This window comes from Myotis daubentonii, chromosome X, assembly GCF_963259705.1.
Source record: "Myotis daubentonii chromosome X, mMyoDau2.1, whole genome shotgun sequence".
NCBI lineage: Eukaryota > Metazoa > Chordata > Mammalia > Chiroptera > Vespertilionidae > Myotis > Myotis daubentonii.
In genome coordinates, this window is record NC_081861.1 from 66,039,086 (window position 1) to 66,061,639 (window position 22,554).

The window sequence follows — 22,554 nt, forward strand, 5'->3', positions numbered from 1 at the left end:
AGCTTCAGTCCCAGCCTGAAAACAGCCCTCAACCCCTCCCCCAGACTGGCCAGGCACCCCAGTGGGGACTCCCACCCTGAAGGGTGTGTGACCAGCTGCAAACAGCCATCATCCCCTCATCCAGGCTGGCCAGGCACCCCAGTGGGGACCCCCACCCTGATCCAGGACACCCTTCAGGGCAAACCAGCTGGCCCCCACCCGTGCACCAGGCCTCTATTCTATATATAAAAAGGGTAATATGCCTCCCAGCACTGGGATCAGTGGAGCTGAGAGGCCTCCCGGCACCAGGATCAGTGTGACAGGGGGCAGCGCCCAAACCCCCTGATTGCCCTGCGGCTCTGTGTGTGACAGGGGGCGAGGCCACAACCTCCCTATCGGCCCTGCTCTGTGCCTGACAGGGGAAGGCACCCCAACCACCTGATCGGCCCTGCTCTGTGGGTGATAGAGGGCGGCGCCCCAACCCCCCCACTCCCATGGGCCCTGCTCTGTGTGTGATGGGGTAGAGCCATAACCTCTCCATCGGCCCTGCCCTGAGTGTGGCAATGGTGGCGCCCCAACCCCCTGATCCGCCCTGCTCTGTGTATGACAGGGGGCGGTGTGCCAACTCCCCTATTGGCCCTACTCTGTGAGTGACAGGGGAGAGCTCCCCAACCCCCTGATTGGCCCTGCTCTGTGCGTGACAGGGGGTGGCGCCACAACCTCCCCATTGACTCTGCCTTGAGTGTGACAGGGGACGGTGCCCCAACCACCCAATCGGCCATGTTTTGAGCCCAACCAGGGGCTGCACCTAGGGATTGGGCCTGCCCTCTGCCACCTGGGAGCAGGCCTAAGCCAGCAGGTTGTTATCTTCCAAGGGGTCCCAGACTGCAAGAGGGCACAGGCCAGGCTGAGGGACCCCCCTCCCCCCCGAGTGCACAAATTTTTGTGCACCGGGCCTCTAGTGTTAAGATGTTAGAGTGAGAGAGAGTAAAACTAATGACTTCTTCATATTCCTTTGGCAGCCAGCTGTGAGCTGGAAAACTGATTTTAGCAGTTTTTACCACTAATCTTTGGTTCAAATGCTTAGTGCCATTCCCATGTAACTATTACAAAACCTTTTATATGTCCATGGGAAAAAGCCATATTTCACACTTAGAATTGATTGTTGCTATCCAGAAAGACCAGTGAAAGTATAAGCAACACTGAAAAACTTCTAAATTTAAAAAGAAATCACCATTTTCATGTAATCTCTCTATATAAAAAACCCTATATATGCAAGTAGACTGAATTGTGGAACAACCGAACAACTGAACAACTGGTCACTATGATGTGCACTGATCACCAGGGGACACGTGTGGAACATGGTGGGCGTTGGCCATGGTGGGGTGGTGGAGAAGGTGAGCAGGGATGCCAGACCAAGGCAGGGTGCTGGTCGCAGTCATCGGGGCAAGCTTCTGAGGGTTATTGAAAATTCTTTGCTCCCATGTGCTGCAGTCCTGCCTGGTGCTTGCACCCACTGCTGGCAATGGGCCCACTCACACCTGCAGCCAGCGCCAGAGTTGCGGCTTGCACCCGCTACCAGCATCCGGTGACGGCCCTGCTTGCACCCAATTCCGGTGCCTGGCACTGGTCCTGATCGCTCCGTGCCTTCAGTGGGTTCGAGCAGTGGCTGCAGGCCCCAATAGCCCATGAGAGCTTCTCCACCTCCCCCTGCTCCTGAGGGGCAATTGGGGCAGCAGCCACTGCTCGCACCTGCTGATGGTCCTGCCCCAATCATTTTGTGCCATCAGCAGGTGCGAGTGGGTCGGTGCCATCAGTGCATGGGAGTAGCAGCAGGAGCAGGGCTGCTGGCAGACAGGACCAGGGGCCACAGCAGGAGGAGCTGGCTGGGGGCATGAAGGATGGGCCAAGACCCATTCCTATGCCCACTGCAGCCTCCCAGCCCTCAGTCCTTTCAAGGTGCATGAATTTGTGCACTGGGCCCCTAGTTGATATATAAATTACTGACATTTTAATGAATGTTTAAAAATAGTTTTGAATGATAAGGAGTCATTACCAATTTATGGAAGCTGTGCAAATTTTATTTGTAAATTAGTCATGTCATCATTTGCCCCTTAGAGACATTCGTCAATATCTGGAAATATGTTTTGGTTGTCATAGCTGGGGAGAGGGTGCTACTAACATGTAGTGGATAGAGGACAGGGATGCTGATGAACATCTTACAATGCACAACACAGCCCCACACAACAAAGAATTATCTGGTCGAAAATATCAACAGTCCTCAGGTTGAGAAACTCTAAATTAAAGAGTCTAAATACATTCTTTAAGCTGCTGTTGAAAGCAAGTCCAAAAGCTTTATTAATTTATCTGACAAGTATTCTACAGATTAAAAGAGCAAGTAAAAGTTACTGCTACTAAAACCGTCCAATAAAAATGTTCAACTCTATGGCATAAATCGAAAGGCATGTTAAACAAATGAAGAAATAAAATAAAAAGAAAATCAGCTGATTTGGGTTGCTTTCATAATTTATCTGTATTGGTTTACTACAGTCTTCATTGCTTAAAACAACACACTTTGATTTCTTACAGTTTTGTAGGTCAGAAGCCTGATGCAGATCTCACTGTGCTAAAATCAAGGTTTTAGGGCAGTTGTATTCATTTCTAGGGAAAAATCTATCCTTGCCTTTTCCAGATTCTAGAGACCACCCACATTTCTTGGCTCATGGACCCCTTCCTCCATCTCTAGAGCTAGTGAAGGCAAGTCAAGTTCTTCTCACATAGCATCACTCTGACCACTTCTTCTTCCTTCCTTTTCCACTTGTGATTACACTGGATCACCCAGATGTTCCTTAATTCCACTTTGCCATCTAAGTTCACATACTCATAGGTCCAGGGGATTAGAACATGTACATCTTCAGAGGGGACATTATTCTTCCTACTAGAATATTCATGGAAAAGTGAAACATTAGAAGATTCAGCATTTACCATTCAGTATAAAAGAAAGGCGGTCAGTGTTCAGTAATCTCAGGCTTAATTAGCTGCTTTGATATTATAGTCAAAAACCAATGTATCATGATTTATCTGATTAACTCCTTAGTTATAAATTCAATCAACTCTTTCTTATGTGGAAATACATACTGTAACTTACTCATTAAGTTCCAATGAATGAATATCGAAGATCAGTCTCTATATCATGTCTTTATCTTTTGAACTTGGTCCTCTATTTTATTTCAAAATTTGCTACTGCTGTTATAATTTTTCTTTATCTCTTTCATATAGGCTTGTCTAAGTTCATCACAGTAGGGAGGTTGATACAGCCTGAGAAATCCCTCTGGGCTGCCTTATATTTCTGGAAATAATCCCTGTAACATCTGTTTCTGTTATATTGGTCTCTGTGGAGCTGAAGATATTAGAAAGGTGATTTCACTAAGGGAAAAAAAGTCATCTTTTACTGACTGATGTCTGTAATCATAATAAAAATATCAGAGAGGCAAAGAGATGTCTGTGGTATAAAATGACTATTTATTCTACCAAGTTCCAAATCTGTAATGCAATTTTATCCTTTTTACATATCAGATAATCCAACACCAGATGCCTCAGGATGGCTATTATTGATAAGTTATTGAGTGATTGCAGTATAAAAAGTACAAGACTAAAAATAAATTGTCTAGGTCCAGGAGAGAGAAAGGTTCTTAGGTGTTAATCACCTTGTTACTCAAAGAGTCACTGCCAAATGGATGAAGCAGCAACAGTTTTTACCATTTAACAATTTGTCTATCTGAAAGGACAATTCAGACTTTTAAGGATGATATTTTGAACTTAAATAACATAGGAAATAATAACCAGGAAGAGTTTTCATGGGCTCTTTTGTAAACCATTTTGGGCCTTATGAAATAAAAATGGTTGTTTGAAAAAAAAAAGGTACAATCATAAACTCAACTCAAAATAAACTTATCAGAGACAGACACAAAATCATAGCTATGGTATTAGTGTCAGAAGTTTATTTGGCGTGCATCATCACAAATGTCTTAATTCACTCATATTAGTAAAGTGACATATTGCTCATAAAAGTTTATGACATGATTTACCTTCATATATAGGGCCCTTGGCAGGCAGACATTTTTTGTTAACAGAGAATACTCAATGGGACATAAATTGACAGATTCTTTTATAGCATCTGCCTCTGTGAACATACCCTGAATCTAGTGATGAAGAACTGTTGGAAGAAAACATGCACACTTCATTATTTAATGAAATTGGTATTGGGCATTAAACCTAAGCTAGTTTTTATCATGCTGTCAGAGCCAAACAATGTCTAAGGCAGTTTAAAATGGATACAAAAGCAATTCAACAATAACTGCTTTAGGAGACTGTGACTTCATGTAATTCGATATTTCTGTCTTGGAATAATTATGTTCAGGAAGTTGTTCTTACTTCGGCTAGACAACATGACATTGGTGTCATCTATTCTGTCAGAGCAACTTTCTAGAGATATTAGTAGATTTGTTAAGTGATCAACTTTTAACCTCTCTGGAACAAGTCTTCACTGAACCAAATCATTTCTGTAATCATTGGAATTAGCTCAGAGATAGTGTTAAGGCTAAGAGCCAAAAATGTATGAGATAATCTCCATTTTAGGATATAAATCGGTAACTTGTAAATGGCACTGCCTGCCACTTTACTTCACTAGCAATTGGCCAATTACCAGTTACCCTCTCATTAGGACCTTTTAAAAAAGACAGAAGACTGCTACTATTGCCTGAATAGGTTTGATTTTGACACAGTTTCTATGTGATATAACCATTAAAAACAAGTTGATACTTATTTTCCCCTTATTTTATGTTTGCTGCTTTATCAAAAAGATAAACTGTTCTAGGGGGGAAATCTTGATGTTTTATGTTTAATGATTTCCATTTAGTTATCTGTGATTTTTCCAATATTTCATATTTGGATTTAGTTACTTTTCCTCTTTTAACTACAAATGTCTGATAAGATTATATTAGGAAATTGGATTAGTACTTAAGTATTCATTTATTTTGGAAGAGACTTTGGAAGATTCATATTAGAAGAAACATTGAAAATTTTGTTTCACTAACTATCCTATCTTGGCACATAGGCCACTATCAATTTATGTCTCATATAGGCGTTACCCAATATTTATTTCTTCTCATTATGTTGCCCAATTTGCTCATTAAAATGTAAAACATATATAAATATATAGTTCTGACTATAGTGTCTGACACATAGTAGGTGATAAACCACTTTTGCCTATTTTATATCTATATCCAGCCTTAAGTTAGACACGTCTTTCTACATGATTTATATAGAAAGTAAAGCTGTAACATTATCGTATTGCTTACACTCACTATATCATTTCCCTAAATACAGGGTGTCCCTAAAATGTATACACACTTTAACAGCTTATAACTCACTGAATTTTCACTTGTTTTCAGGTTTCACTGATGGAAATAATGGGTAAAGCCAGACTAAGCTTTGAACAAAGAAAATTTATCCTAAAGTGCCACTAGAATTTTCTTTATGGGGATACAGAAAAGATAAAGTTTACAGTATGAAATCAGCAACAGTCAACTAATTGAGGGTGCACAAATACCAAACGAAATGATTCCTGATGTTTGTGATTCCATTGCTTTGCGTTATTAGCAATGTCTGGACCAGAACTGTCGTCAGTTTGAAAACAGGCATTGACAAAAAAAAAAATTATTCATTTCTGTAGATTCTTTTAAATTTTGAAAATCAGAAGAATTTTGCTAATAAATACTGGCTTTATAATCATTCAAAGTGCATATACACTTTTGGGACACCCGGTATATCTGGAAGTGGTGTTTTGAGTTGGAGTAGGAGAAAAGCAAAGCAAAACATTTATTGTGCTTAATCTGTCAAGCATAATGGAAAACCATTCACAAACTTCTATATACTGAAAGTTTGTGTTCCCCTTAAATTTATATATTGAAACCCTAATCCTCAATGTGATGATATTTGGAGATGGGAAATTTGGGAGGTAGTTAGATTGTGAGGGTGGATGTGCACTTACAAGAAGAACCAGAGAGAGCTTGCTTCCCTTCTCTCTCTGCTCTCCACCATGTGAAGATAGAAAAAGGATATAGTCAACCAGGAAGAGAGCTCCCACCAGACACAGGATCTGCTGGTGCCTTGATTTTGGACTTTCCAGCTTCCAGAACTATCCTATATAATAAAAGGCTAATATGCAAATCAACCAAATGGCAGAACGACAGGTCACCATGACACACACTGACCACCGGGGGAAGACGCTCAACACAGGAGTTGCCCCCTGGTGGTCAGTGTGGTCCCACAGGGGGAGCACCACTCAGCCAGAAGCCCTGAGAGAGGCTCATGGCTGGTGAGTGCAGTGGCAGTGGCGGGAGCCTCTCCCGCCTCCTTAGCCACTGCTGGCTTAGGCCCTAAGCTGTCAGTCAGACATCCCCTGAGGGCTGCCAGACTGTGAGAGGATACAAGCTGGGCTGAGGGACCCTACCCCCACCTGAGTCCACAAATTTCATGCACGAGGCCTCTAGTGAGTAATAAGTGTTTGTTATTTAAGCTACTCACATTATGGTGATTCTGTCATAGCAGCCCAAACTGACTAAGACACATACATTATGTCATTTAATACTCACAACAAAACTCAGTGAAGTTTGTCTTGTTATTAAGACCATTTAGGATAAAGTAACTGAAGCATAGAGATCTTTAATAGCATGTCCAGCATCACACAATTAGATTGCCAGGTTGCACATGTAACATGAGCTCCAGCCCATATGACCTCTGAATCAAGCCAACCCAAGAAGAAAGTTTAACAACCATAGGCACCTTTTCCAAATAATGTCTGATAAGTTCTTTTTTAACTTAAAGTGATAACCACTCCCAACTCTTCCACTAAGTTAAGATAACATTAATATTGAAATTAAAAGATAAGTCAGAGCATGGTTGTCACCAGTGGGTGTTTTTTACTCATAAGAGTTTAAAGTTAGTGTGTCTAACATCTTTGAGGGCAGAAACAGGTTCAATCACACAGAAAAAATAATGTATTGAGTACTCATTTTATTCACAGCCTTATTATTAGCCCTGTTGGAAAGAATTAATGTATGTATACATGCAGTTTGCACTTGTTTGTATACATTCAACCTATTTGACTGAGTGAAAACTTTTGGAAACATTTCCCAAATATCTGTTTCCTTTTAAGGCACTAAAATTGTGCTATCCAATATTGTAGCCCCGAGGAATACTGGGCGATTGAGTACTTGAAATGCAGCTGGTGTCACAAATGAAATAATAATATTTTGCATATATTGGGTTAAATAAAGTATATTCTTAAAATTAATTTCATCAGTTTCTATTTATGTTGGTCTTTTAAAATGTCTACTAGAAAATGTAAAATTATGTATGTGATTTATATTATATTTCTATTGGACAGTACTATAACTAAAACATGATCTATAAATTTTATTTTGGTGTTGGAAGAGCAGTAATTTCATGACCGGTCCTTCCAACTGTTTTCCCCCCTCTCTCACTCTAAGCCTGCGTGGGCATGATTAAATTAGATGGTATTATTCCGTAGTATCTCTTTTTTTTATATATAATATATTTTATTGACTTTTTTCAGACAGGAAGGGAGAGGGATAGAGAGTTAGAAACATAGATGAGAAAGAAACATCGATCAGCTGCCTCCTGCATACCCCCCGCTGGGGATGTGCCTGCAACCAAGGTACATGCCCTTGACTGGAATCGAACCTGGGACCCTTGAATCCGCAGGCTGACGCTCTATCCACTGAGCCAAACCGGTCAGGGCCGTAGTATCTCTTATGCCTTGTTGAAAGACTTTGCACTCTTCATCATGTGCTGCTTTCTAGAGGATTTGCTTTTTTCTCTATTTGTTTACCACTAATCAAGAAAAGCAAGGCAGGGAGACAAGCATCTTAATTACTTCAATTGGGTATGTATATTTTTAACAGACAAGCTGGAATTTTACATTTACTTCATTGCAGAATAGTCCTGATCCCTAAGCCAGCCTTGTTTTTTCTAGTTTATGACACAGAGTTGATTGTTCTTTCAGTTATGCCATGATTTGGTCTTGCTGTTTTGACTAATTATACACAGAACACAGTGATAATGAAAAAGAAGGAGTAATTGCTTTTGATTGACTCCTTATTCTCTTGCTTTCTCATTGGGGATGCAACACATAATATCGCTGAACAGTTTAATGTTCTTCATGTTATATTTAATTATATTACCTTTTGGACAATAGTCAATCATATTCATTATATTGAAGAACATAACTTAGCTTAATAGATGCATAAAGATAATGGGCCAGTGTATCATTACATAGAGTACTTATTGAGAAGTTTGAATGTGCCAAGGACAAACATAAAGGAACACACCAATATGTCGGAAGTTTAGTGTCTGTATAAACTGGGTAAAGACAAATCTGAGTAGAAACCTCAATGAAATGCACAACACATTTTAATTTGATGATTAGTGACATTGAGCATTTCTTCATGTCTCTTGGCAATTTGTAGGTCCTCTTTGGAGAAGTGTCTATTCAGATTCTCTGCCCATTTTATAATTGGATTGTTTATCTTCTTTTTGTTGAGTTGTATGAGTACTTTGTATATTTCAGAAATTAACCCCTTATCAAATGTATCCTTGGCGAATATGTTCTCCCATACAACGAGTTCCCTTTTCATTTTGATATGGGTTTCTTTTGCTGTGTAGAAGCTTTTTAGTTTCCTGTAGACCCATTTATTTTTCCTTTGTTTATCTTGCCCTAGGCGATGTGTCTGAAAATTCTGCTATGTGAGATGTGTGATATTTTGCTGCCTATATTTTCTTATAGGATATTTATGATTTCACAACTTACATTTAAGCCTTTTTTCCATTTTGAGCTTATTTTTGTGTATGATGTAAGTTGATGGTACCACCTTACACCTGTCAGAATGGCTACCATCAATAAATCAACAAACAAATGCTGGCAAGGATGTGGAGAAAAAGAAACCCTAGTACACTACTGGTTGGAATGCAGACTGGTGCAGCCATTATAGAAAATAGTGAGGAGTTTCCTCAAAAATTAAATATCGAACCGCAATTTGATCCAGTGATCCCATTTATAAGAAAATATACTAAGAACCCAAAAACACCAATCAGAAAGAATAAATGCACCCCTATGTCATAGCAGCACAATTTACAATAGCTAGGATCTGGAAACAGCCCAAGTACCTGTCATTTCATTAAGTGAATGGATAAGAAGGCTCTGGTAATTTATACAATGGAATACTATGCAGCTTCAAAAAAAGAAGGATCTTACCCTTTGAAACGACATGGAAGGACCTGGAGATGATTATGCTAAGTGAAATAAGCCAGGCAGAGGAAGACAAATATCACATGATCTCACTTTTAGTGGAATCTAATGAACACAATAAAATGATGAATCAAATGGAACCTGAGGCACGGAAACATTGAACAGACTGGTGAATTTCTGAGGGAAGGGGGAATAGGGATGGGAAGAGGATAAACAAAGAATTTATACACATACTAGGGCCCAGTGAATGAATTTATGCACCTTGAACTGTGGGTCGCGAGGCTGCGGTGGGCACAGGGGCGGGTCTTGGCCCATCCTCCATGTCCCTGCCTGGCCCCTCCTGCTGTGGCCCCTGGTCCCCTGTCTGCCGGCAGCCCTGCTTCTGCTGCCACCACTCCCACTCACTGATGGCGCTGGCCCCCTTGAATCCACTGACAGCATGGAGATATTGGGACCGGTGCCAACAGTAGGTGTGAGCAGGGCTGGCACCGTCAGCAGGCGAGAGCAGTGGCTGCTGCCCTGATTGCCCCTCAGGAACAGGGCGAGGTGGAGAAGCTCTCAGGGGCAATCAGGGCTGGCAGCTGCTGCTTGCACCTGCTGATGATGCTGAGCGATAGGGACCAGTGCCAACTGCTGGCAGCAGGTACAAGCGGTGGCTCAGGTGCTAGCTGTGGGTGCGAGTGGGACCGGTGCCAGCAGTGGGTGCGAGCAGCAGCTCCAGCACTGACAGTGGATGCAAGCGGGGCCATTGCCAGCAGTGGGTGCAAGAAGTGGCTGCCAGCCCCAATCACTCCTCAGGAGCAGGGAGAGGTGGAGAGGCCCTGAGGGGCGATCAGGGCCAGCAGCCACTGCTCGCACCCACAGATGGCGCTGAGCAATCAGGTCTGGCACTGACAGCAGGAGTGAGTGGGACAGGCACCAGCAGCAGGTGTGAGCACCAGGTGGGACTACGGCATGCGGGAGCAAAGAATTTTCAGTAACCACCAGAGGCTCACCCCAATGACAGCAACCAGCGCCCTAACCTTGGTCTGGTGTCCCCACTCACCTGCTCTACCATTCCGCTGCAGCCGACGCCCACCATGTTCTGCACTCTGCCACCTGCTGCTGATGCCCGCCATGTTCCACACACACCCCCTGGTGGTCAGCGCATGTCATAGAGACCAGTTGTTCAGTTGTTTGGATGTTCGGTTGTTCTGCTGTTTGGTCTATTTGCATATTGGGGTCATATATATATATATATATATATATATATATATATATATATGCATTTCCCAAGGACATAGACAATAGGGTAATGAAGGTCTGGGGTGGGGCAGGAACCAGGGGTTTGGGAGGGAAGGAGGAAAAAAGGGGGACATCTGTAATACTCTCAGCAATAAAGACAAAAAAGAAAAGAATAGCTCCATGAAATATTGTCGCATAGTGGTTAAGATTATGGACTTTGGAGTCAAAATCATATAAGTAATGGGATCTACCTCTAAATTTTATTGTAAAGTTTAAATGAGACAATGCATGTAATGAGGTATACAAAGCATAACATCTGGCCAAAATGTATTGCTTATTCAATGTTAATTATTATTATTGAGTGAAGGAGAACATGGATATAATACATTTGAAACTATATAATGTGATCAAATCAGGACTAATTGGTTAGCAGTAAATAGCTTCACTTTGAAATAAATATATCTAAAATAATTCTTTTAATTCCTATGTTATAGATCCTGAAAAATACAACCCAAGACCTGATTATTCACTTACTTATAGTGTTCTCTATTTGATTAATCTTTCTTTGTCTATTTTTCAGTCTTTAGGAAGCATCTTAAGAAACATGCTAGGCATACAAGAGAGGTATCACAACCAGGTATTAGTATGTGGTGATAACCTCCTGAATTCGATTCAAAAGAGTAAAACTGTCCAGCCTAACTCTTAACCTAAATGGATGTTCTGTAATCCTGCAACTTGTATGTACACCCATCTTACTTACTGTAAACAATTCCCATGTGAGGGATTTGACAGCCTCATTTACAAGCTTACAAGCTTGTTCAGTGTTAGAGCTCCCTGCCAGTCAAGATATTGTTTCTGTTTTGTTAAATTCTGGACTTGAAGAAAGAAATGTATCATTTAATATTCTTCTTTTTCCATCCAAATATCTTGTCCTTTCACTACACGTCTTTCTTGCTGTGTTTAATACATTTTCTGACTAGTTTCCTATGCTTTGCTTTTTTAAAAATCTTCTATTATCTAAACCATCTTATTGGATTTCATTCATATTTCCTTTGTTTTTGAGAGTCAACATATAATATTCAATATCCCTCATTCTTAAATAATGTAAATAAATTTCTAGTATATTTCAGAATTTTAGTACAGAAAGGAGAAAATAAAATAAAATAGTGAGAAAAAAACAGCTGTATTAAAGAACATTTGTTATATCTGGTGTATAAAATTCAATATGAGAACAATAATAGATGTATAAAAAGAAAGTTTATTTTTTAGGGTTCTAAAACAAACAAAAAAACTGAGAGGAACTTGATTACAAATCAAGTTATTAAAATGAGTAAATATTTTTTCTTCCCTATGCATAGGTCAAATCCATATAAAAATAACTCAGACTATTGAAACCTTTACAGTTCATTGTAATTTCACAGCATTGAACTTAGTTTGCAACAAGCAGGATAATGTGAGGATCTTATATGATAATAGAGGCCTGGTGCACAAAATTCGTGCATGGGGGTGGGGGTCCCTCAGCCTGGCCTGCACCCTCTCCAATCCGGGACCCTTCAGGGTATGTCCGACATCCCCCTCGCAATCCAGGACCACTGGCACCAAACTGCTCACCTGCCTGATGGTCTGGTCTCCCCTAACCACTCTCCCTTCCAGCCTGATTGCCCCTAACTGCTCTCCCCTGCTGGCCTGATCTCCCCTAACTGCTCTCCCATGCCAGCCTGATTGCCCTGAACTCCCTCTGCCTTGGCCCCCACCACTGTGGCTTTGTCCGGAAGGACATCCAGAAGGATGTCCTGAAGACATCTGGTCCAATTAGCATATTACCCTTTTATTAGTATAGATATTTTCCTTTCATATTGTATGAAAAACTTTCTCTGGTTATTGGTATTTATCTAATAATAGGATTTAAGCTATATTTATTACTGTTACCATAAAAATAGGAAATATTTCTATTAAATTCAAACTAAATCAGAAATGTTAATATATGGGTTTTAAGCTCAGGTGAGTGATTAGGTATATTAAATACTAGAGGCCTGGTGCATGATATTTGTGCACTGAGGGGGTGTCACTCAGCCCAGCCTGCACCCTCTCCAATCTGGGACCCCTTGGGGGATGTCTGACTGTGGGATTGGGCGTAAACTGGCAGTCGGACATCCCTCTCACAATCCGGGACTGCTGGCTCTTAACTGCTTGCCTGCCTGACTCCCTAATTGACCCTAATTGCTTCTGCCTGCCAGCCTGATTGATGCCTAACTACTCCCCTGCCAGCCCAATTGCCCCTAACTGCCCTCCCTTGCTGGCCTGGTCCCCCCCCCCAACAGCCCTCTTCTGTAGGCCTAGTCCCCCCAACTGCCCTCCCCTGCCAACCTAGTCACCCCTAAATGTCCTCCCCTGCATGCTTATTCGCCCCCAACTGCCCTCCCTTGCTGGCCATCTTGTGGTGGCCATTTTGTGATGACATGGGGGTGGCCATCTTGTGACCACATGGGGGTGGCCAGCTTTTGACCACATGGGCACGGCCATCTTGTGACCATAGGGGCACTGCCATGTTGTGACTTCATGGGAATGGCCATCTTGTGACTACTTGGGGGCCCATCTTGTGTGAGGGCTTGATGGTCAATTTGCATATTACCTCTTTATTATATAGGATATAGTAAAAATTTTGTTCTTCTGATAGTTTTTCATACTTTTGATAAATTAACCAAAATAAGCAAGTAATGCCTATGTAACATAAAAACTGCATCTCTGTCTCATATATCATTTGTCTTGAAATTATAATCTATTATTTTAGTCTAATGGAATTATAATGTTTCAAAATGCTACATTGATCTCAGCATCCCCAACCAATTAAACTTTTATTATGAGTTAATCATCAATGACAATTTTCCACTGAGAAGTCATTCCAGTCCTAATATTTTCAGTATCCAAAAAAATGATAAACTTTTTTCCATAATTATCAGGAGAATATATGGACTCTTCACTAACCATTTCTTTGCTACATTTTAATGTTATCTAGTTGAGTGGTTATAGTAAGTGATACTATGACCTTTCCCACATGATCTTTTTTAACCAGAAATATTTCTCAGTTGAATAAAAATATTTTTATAGCATTAATAAAATTTGATTTTTTTTTTTAAATTTGATGTTTTAAATACATGGAAGACATCATTGCAATTTATTGAATGTATTCGGTCATTATTCAATATGTAAAGCAAATAATCATAAAAAGTTGTGATGAAATGTATCTTTACTTCATCATCAGTTATATTATAACAAGTCATTCATTCCAATGTTTGTTTTATTTTTTGGATCCTCATTGATTAACAGTGATTATTGGACAGCATTGACAAGTGTCATACATGTCTGTGCTTGGGCTCCAGGGTTCAATTACCCCAAATATCAACCACATAATATATACATTTTTTCTACTTTTTTTAAAAAAAATTAGGACAGCTATTATCCTCTCATGCTATAAATTTAGAGGAAGTACTTTTGTAAATATTTGCAACAGGTTAATTAAATTCTAAACCTAGAATTTTCTATTTTAAGAACTCAATGATTATTTCCTACTTACAAGGTACCAAGCTATGCCTTTGACTCAGTGTTATCACATTTGATCCTCACAAGGATCCTAGAAAGTATGTACTGGTATAAACCTCATTTACAGATGAAAACTATTTTAAGCCTGCCTTATCCTTTCTGAACATCCCAAATACTTAAAACATAAAATTATCTAAAAATGTGTTTTTATCTCAAACATCATGATTCCCAGTATCTTTCTAAAATCAATGAATTGTGCATGTCCAACACATTTTACCTTTTCATTAGAGCATATACTCTCATCTTTGTTTTGCCTTCTGTACTCTTCAAGATCTACCAGAAAAAAAATTACAACTGTAGTCATAAAATAAACAAGCAAACCGTGGGAAAACATTGTTATTTCATAGGACAGTGGTATGAGTTAAGGCAGACCTTCTTTGATTGGTTTTCACCTTCATGTTTATTAAAGGTAAAGCAAAGTCTGAATTTAACTTTAACAATCTTTAGTATCCTTAACCAATGTCACCCCAATAAATTTAATAAAAAATAGCCTTCTTAATATATACCAAATGTTAAGGGTAATAATTAATAAGATTCTCTCCCTTTATGTTTGGCTCAGGTCAGCCTTCAGATATTCATGCTGGATCAAACTTGAGGTAATTTGTGCCCCACCAAGAATTAGTCATTGGCATTCTTGTCCATCTCCTACTCAGTGCCATTCCCAGTCACCTTCTCCTTCCCTGATGGGGTACTCGTAAGAACATGAAGATTCCTGTACCTCATCACATATTTACTGAAACCACCTCTGGGAATTGGGTCCAGATTAATACATATGTGTTTTACTCATCCTCAGGTGATTCTCATGCATGACATCTTTTGGAATCACTTCTCTAGAGAATATTAACCAGGAGACAGAATCAGGATCACTGATAGTAAGTTCCACTTCAAGAATGGAAATTTCAAACCTAGATCACTCTCTTACTATGATCAAGTCACCCCTGAAAGAAATTCTCTGCCAGGGGTCCATTTTCACTCAGGATTTTGTAAATCATAAACATTACTAGAGGCCCGGTGCACAAAATTCATGCTCAGGGAAGGGGGTTCCCCTCAGCCCAGCCTGCATCCTCTCCAAACCGAGACTCCTCAGGGGATGTCCAATTGCCAGCAGTTAGACATCCCTCTTACAATCCTGACTGCTGGCTCCTAATTTCTCACCTGCCTGCCTGATCACCCCTAACTATCCACCCCTGCCTGCCTGATAGCCCCTCACTGCCTCTGTGTGCTGGCCTGATCACCTCTAACTGCCTCCCCAGCTGGCCTGGTTGCCCCTAACTGCCCCCTCCCTGCTGGAGTGGTCTCTCCTAACTGCCCCCACCCACCTGCCTGGTCACCCCTTACTGCCACCACTGCCTGCCTGGTTGCCCTCAGCTGCCTGCCCCCCGCCGGCCTAGTTGACCCTCACTGCCTCCCCTGCCAGCCTAATTGCCTGTAACTGCCTCCCCTGCTGGCCTGGTCACCCCTAACTGCCCTCTGCTGCTGGCCAGGTCACCCCCAACTGCCCCTTCCCTGACAGCCTGGTCACTCTTCACTGCCTCCCCACTGGCCTGGTCACCTCTTACTTCCCCCCTGCTGGCCTGGTTACCCACAACTGCTCCCTCTGCCAGCCTGGTCACCTCTAACTGCCCCCCGCTGGCCTGGTCCCCCCAATTGCCCCACTGTCAGCCTAGTTGCCCCTCACTGGTCCCCCAGCCAGCCTAATCACCTCTAACTGCCTCCCCTGCCAGCCTGGTCACACCTAACTGCCCTCTTCTGCTGGCCAGATGGCCCCCAACTACTCCCTCCCTGCCAACCTTGTTGCTCCTAATTGCCCCCCCCCCGCCCCTGCTGGCCTGGTCACCCCTTACTACCTCCCCGCCAACCTGGTCACTCCTAACTTTCCCCTCCTCCCCCGCTGGCCTGGTCACTGCTTAATGCCACCCCTGCCAGCCTGGTTGCCCCCAACTGCCCCCCTCAGCTGGCCTGGTTTTCCCTAATTGCCCCCCCCCCGCCAGCCTGGTTGCCCCTAGCTGTACCCCTCTGCTGTCCTGGTCACCCCTCACACCTCCCCCCCCCGCTGGCCTGGTCACCCCATACAGCCTGCTGTTCAGTCATTTGGTCGTCCCTCACTAAACCACCTGCTGGCCTGGTCGGCCCACGCAACCTGCTCATTCAGTAGTTTGGTCATCCCTCACTAACCCTCCTGCAGGCCTGGTCGTAGGCAGCCATCTTATGAGGGTATGAGGGTTAATTTTCATTTTACCTCTTTATTATATAGGATGATTTAAATTATGTCAAATTTTAGAAAATCTTAACTTGTGATTTAAGAAATGAGGGGAAAATGTAGATAAATTAATGTGTAGAATGCATTATTGATTATATTGTTCATCTCAATTCGAGTTTGGATAGCAATGGTTTAAAGAAGTCTTCAGACATCTCCACTTTAGTTATTCAAGAAGTCTGACGCCCATCACTTAAACTTGGAACGAAGTTCTCATCTCTGGAAAACCTAGCAAATGTTTTTGAATAATCTGCTCCAACAGTTTGTGTCAGGGCATCCTTATGAGAATGAACTAATCTTAGCCTCATGTTGAAGGCAATGCAACTCAGTGGTAGTAGATTAAATAAGGTCACTTGGTTTTAGTTGATAAGCTATTTTGAGGTTGTTTATAGCTGAAATAAGTATGATAAAAAGTGCCAGTTGTTATTACACATAATAATAATAATGATAACTTTTAGTGTTTATTATATATCAGCCAGTTCTTAGTATTTTACATGGATAATTATTATGTTCTTACACACCATGAGGCATATACTGTTTTCATTTCTATGCTGCAGTTGAAAAACAAAAACAAAAAACACCTGAGACTTGTGGAAGGTATTTAAGTTGCCCTTGATTATAGAAATGGCAAGTAACAGAGTCTGGTTGAAATTGAATCCACTTAATCACTCTGCTAAAATGTCCATGGTCTTAACAGCTATGATATTTTATTTTTAAGTAATTAGAGATTGGCTTAAAGACCTTTAAGTTTCCAGATCAGTTTAAATGATTCCAAGAAGAATTGTTAACAGAGTTAATAATTGTTATATTTTAAATGTGTAAATGAGGATCGTCTAAATAACTTTCAAGAAAAATAAAATGTACACAAACAAACTGCTCCCATCACCTGTAGATTTGGGAGGAAAATTTTGTTGTGCATGATGATAGCACCCATGTTTTATGGATTTACTTTAATAAGTATATGTTGTTAACTTGATCTTCAAAAGTGTAACAAATTAAAATTCCACTTTGTGCATTTTCTTGTATTAGTTTAATATTTTATTTTTAAAAGGTATTTTACTTTTTAGTTTAATTTAATATTAATTCTTTATTGTTGAAAGTATTACATATGTCCCCTTTTCCCCCCATTGTCCTCTCCCAGCCTGCCCCCGTCCACCCAGCCCTGGCCTTCACTCCCCCTGCCCACTGTCTGTGTCCATTGGTTCATTGGTTATGTTTATATGCATACAAGTTCTTTGGTTGACGTCTTATCTCTTCCCACCCACCCCTGTCTTCCTTCTGAGGTTTGACAGTCTGTTTGATGATTCTGTATCTCTGGATCTATTTTGTTCATCAGTTTATGCTGTTCATTATATTCCACAAATAAGTGAGATCATGTGATATGTAGCTTTCTCTGACTGGGTTATTTCACTTAGCATAATGATCTCCAGGTCCATCCATGGTGTTGAGAATAGTAAGAGTTTTCTCTCTCTCTCTCTCTCTCTCTCTCTCTCTCTCTCTCTCTCTCTCTCTCTTTTAAATCTTTATTGTTTAAAGTACTACATACGTCTCCTTTCCCCCCCATTGACTTCTCCCTGGCAACTCTCACCTCCCAGCACAAGCCCTCACCCCCCTAGTGTCTGTGTCCATTCCTTATGCTCAGATGCATGTATACAAATCCTTTGGTTGATCTCTTACTCCACCCTACCCACCCTCCCCTGCCTTCCCTCTGAGGTTTCACAGTTTGTTGGATGTTTCTCTGTCTCTGGAGCTATTTTTGTTCATCAGTTTAAGTTGTTATTATATTCCACATATGAGTCATATCATGTGATATTTATCTTTCTCTGACTGACTTATTTCACTTAGCATAATGCTCTCCATGTCCATCCATGCTATTGCGAATTGAAGAGTTCTTTATCTTTTACAGCAGCATAGTATTCCATTGTGTAGATGTACCACAGTTTTTTAATCCACTCATCTGCTGATGGGCACTTAGGCAGTTCCTAAATCTTACCTATTTTAAATTGTGCTAATATAAACATAGGGGTGCATATATCCTTTCTGATTGGTGTTTATGATTTCTTGGGATATAATTCTAGAAGTGGGATTACTGGGTCAAATAGAAGTTCCATTTTTAATTTTTTGAGGAAACTCCATACTGTTTTCCACAGTGGCTGCACCAGTCTGCATTCCCACCAGCAGTGCACAAGGGTTCCTTTTTTCCCATGTCTTTGTCAGCACTTGTTGTTTGTTGATTTGTTGATGACAGCCATTCTGGCAGGTGTGAGATGGTACTCATTGTCCTTTTAATTTGCATCTCTCAGGTAATTAGTGACTTTGAGCATGTTTTCATATGTCTCTTGGCCTTCTGTATGTCCACTTTCAAAAGTGTCTATTTAGGTCCTTTGCCCATTTTTTTATTGGATTGTTTACCTTCCTTTTGTTAAGTTGTATGAGTTCCCTATAAAGTTTGGAGATTAAACCCTTATCAGATGTCACATTGGCAAATATGTTCTCCCATGTAGTGGGCTTTCTTGTTGTTTTGTTGATGGTTTCCTTTGCTGTGCAGAAGCTTTTTATTTTGATATAGTACCATTTGTTTATATTCTCATTTGTTTCCATTGTCCTAGGAGATGTATCAGTAAACATATTGCTATGAGCTATATCAGATATTTTGCTTCCTATGTATTCTTCTATAATTTTTATGGTTTCCTGTCTTACGTTTAAGACTTTTATCCATTTGGAGTTTATTTTTGTGTCTGGTATAAGTTGGTGATCTAGTTTCATTTTTTTGCATGTATCTGTCCAATTTTCTCAACACCATTTATTGAAGAGACTGTCTTGACTGCATTGTATGCTCTTGCCTCCTTTGTCAAATATTAATTAAACATAATGGTTTGGGTCGATTTCTGGGTTCTCTGCTCTATCGGTCTGTGTGTCTGCTCTTATGCCAGTGCCATGCTGTTTTCAGAATTGTGGGTTTGTAATATAACTTGATGTCTGGTATTGTGATCCCTCCAACTTTGTTCTTTTTTTTTTTTCAGGATTGCTGCGGCTATCTGGGGTCTGTTTTTATTCCATACACATTTTTGGAGAGGTTTTTCTAGGTCTTTGAAATATGCCACTAGTATTTTAATGGGATTGTGTTGAATCTATAGATTGCTTTGTGTAGTATGGACATTTTAATGATGTTGATTGTACCAATCCATGGACATGATATATTCTTCTACTTGTGTATATCTTCCTCTATCTCTTTTTTTCAATGTCCTGTAGTTTTCGGAGTACAGGTCTTTTACATCCTGAGTTAAGTTTATTCCTAGGTATCATAATTTTTTTGTTGTTGTTGCAATGATTAGTGGGATTTTTTTTTTTTTAGTTTCTCTTTCTGTGAGTTCATTATTGCTGTATAAAAAAGCCATAGATTTCTGGGTGTTAATTTTGTATCCTGCTACATTGCCAAATTTATTTATTAAATCAAGTAGTTTTTTTACGGAGTCTTTATGTATTTTGGTTTTAAAGTGTCATTTTTGGCATTTTCAGTGCTTAACTCAGTGGATACACATAGCACAACCAAAATAATTGTGTTAAATGCAAGAATGAATGACACAGGTGTGCTGAAAGACATTATTTTGACACATGCCCAGGCCCCATAAATTTCCTGGAGGACAGCATGCAAATGGTTTTTAACTAATTCTGTACAGTATTTTGTCATTTTAACTAAGTTACGTGCCTTTTACAATATTCTTCCCATTTTTTCTACACATTAATTTTCAGAAATACTTTTTCTCATTTTGAATCCCATGAAGTCAAAATTTATTAAACATTTAGTTTACCAATGAAAGACATTCATAGCTATGCTAGTTTGTCTATAAACAAAATTCTGGGAGATTTCCAAGCAGCATCCCAAAAGATGTTTGCACAAATCCAGTATAATCACCATTTGGTATTTATTTCTGCAAATACCAAAGAGTGAATCAATGTTTGTTTTTTTTCTAATTTATTTTTTTAATTTCCCCTTGAGTGGAGAAATATGGTATGCTATGTTTAAAAACGTTAATTATCTATCTCTCTTAATATGCTGTTTGGAAATTTCAATGAATTAATGCATGTGGTTTAAACATATTTGCATTAATTTTAGTAACATGCTTATTGTAAACCATTTATAAAATGCAGAAAGGTAAAAGAATAAAATCACTCAATTTTACTACCTAATGATAAGTATTATCTATATTTTGATATAATTTCTTCTAAAATTTATTCCAATAAGTTTGGAGTCATTTTTGAATTTTGCATACAGCTTTAGAGCTTATGATTTTTATGCATTTTTATGTTAATCAGTATTCTCTTATTCCTAACAAACCCTAATGTTTGATGATTGTATATAGTTTTATCACTTAAACTTCAGGGAAAAACATAGAACTCACAATGTATAACGTTTCAAAAATAAAACAAGTTTATTTTTTGCTCACAAAAAAGTACAAAGTGGGTTTTCCTAGTCAGTGGATACATTTTCCTTATGTATGATTGCAAAGACCCAGGCTCCTACCATCTTGTGGCTCTGCCATCTTTAATACATAGCTTCCAAGGTTAGCCTGTGTGCTGCCATTCCAATCAGCCAAAAAAGGAAAATATTATGGAAAAAATTGTTTTTGGGCTAAGCAACCTTTAAGCAAAAATATATGCAAATAAACTAGATGTTGACATTAATATAAGGCTGTTACTAGCTCCCATAGGAAGGCCTGGGGACTGCAGGGTATAGGGGGTCAATGGGGGAAAAAAGGAACATCTATAATACTCTCAACAATAGAGATAAACTTACCAGTGAAAATTAAAAATATTACCCCCTTTCGCTCTCTGAGCAGCATGATGGCGGTGGGCAAGAACAAGCGCCTTACAAAAGGCAGCAAAACGGGAGCCAAGAAGAAAGTGGTTGTTCCATTTTCTAAGAAAGATTGGTATGATGTGAAAGCACCAGCTCTGTTCAATATAAGAAATATTGGAAAAACACTAGTTACGAGAACTCAAGGAACCAAAATTGCATCTGATGGCTCAAGGGTCCTGTTTTTGAAGTGAGCCTAGCTGATCTGCAGAATAATGAAGTTGCAGTTAGAAAATTCAAGCTAATTACTGAGGATATTCAGGGCAAAAACTGCCTGACTAATTTCCATGGCATGGACCTTACCCGTGACAAAATGTGCTCTATGGTCAAGAAGTGGCAGACCATGATTGAAGCTCATGTCGATGTCAAGACTACCAATGGTTATTTGCTTCGTCTGTTCTGTGTTGCGATATATCCCTAAAAAGCACAACAATCAGATTCAGAAGACCTCTTCCGCTCACTCGGCATCAGCAGGTTTGCCAAATCCAGAAGATGATGGAAATCATGACCCGAGTGGTGCAGACAAATGACTTGAAAGAAGTGGTCAATAAATTGATTCCAGGCAGCATTGGAAAAGACATAGAAAAGGCTTGCCAATCTATTTATCCTCTCCATGATGTCTTTGTCAGAAAAGTCAAAATGCTGAAGAAGCCCAAGTTTGAATTGGGAAAACTCATGGAGCTTCATGGTGAAGGTAGCAATTCTGAAAAACTTACTGGGGATGAGGCAGGTGCTAAAGTTGAACAAGCTGATGGATATGAGCCTCCAGTCCAAGAATATGTTTAAAATTCAGACATTTAATGGTGACAAAAAAAATCCTATTTGTGAAAAAAATTAAAAATATTAGAATAAAAATAAATAGTCAAACATCATTTCTGCTTGCTTTCCATAGAAGAGCTGAGTTACATGACCATACTTAACCAGAGAATTCTGGGGCTATAATGTAGCATTGTACTCAAGAAAATAATGGAAACAGATTTTGGTAAGCAGCTAGCAATATCTTCCATAACTACTCAAATAAAGAATTTTTCTGTGTTTGTTCCTTATTTAGATGTCTTATTTTTTTCAGGATGTTTGTCCTTTGTTTTCTAATGACATGTTCATCATTTAATTACATGTTGAAATATCAATAATGTATCTATGTATCTGTCTTATAAGTAGCAAGTATTTTCACTTTTAATTCCATCAAATTTTCTTTTAGTGATTTTTACAAATAATAGTTTCAAATGCTTAAATTATAATTCTAGCAGTGTTTTGCTTGGCCTTTATGCTCAGAAATCCCAACTTTATCTCCTAATAAGATAA

The 22,554-nt window shown here is 39.9% G+C and overlaps 1 pseudogene; it reads left to right on the forward strand.

The window, feature by feature from the left end:
* Positions 1–21,221: 21,221 nt before the first annotated feature.
* Positions 21,222–22,052, forward strand: LOC132223995 (small ribosomal subunit protein eS1-like; annotated as a pseudogene).
* Positions 22,053–22,554: the final 502 nt, after the last annotated feature.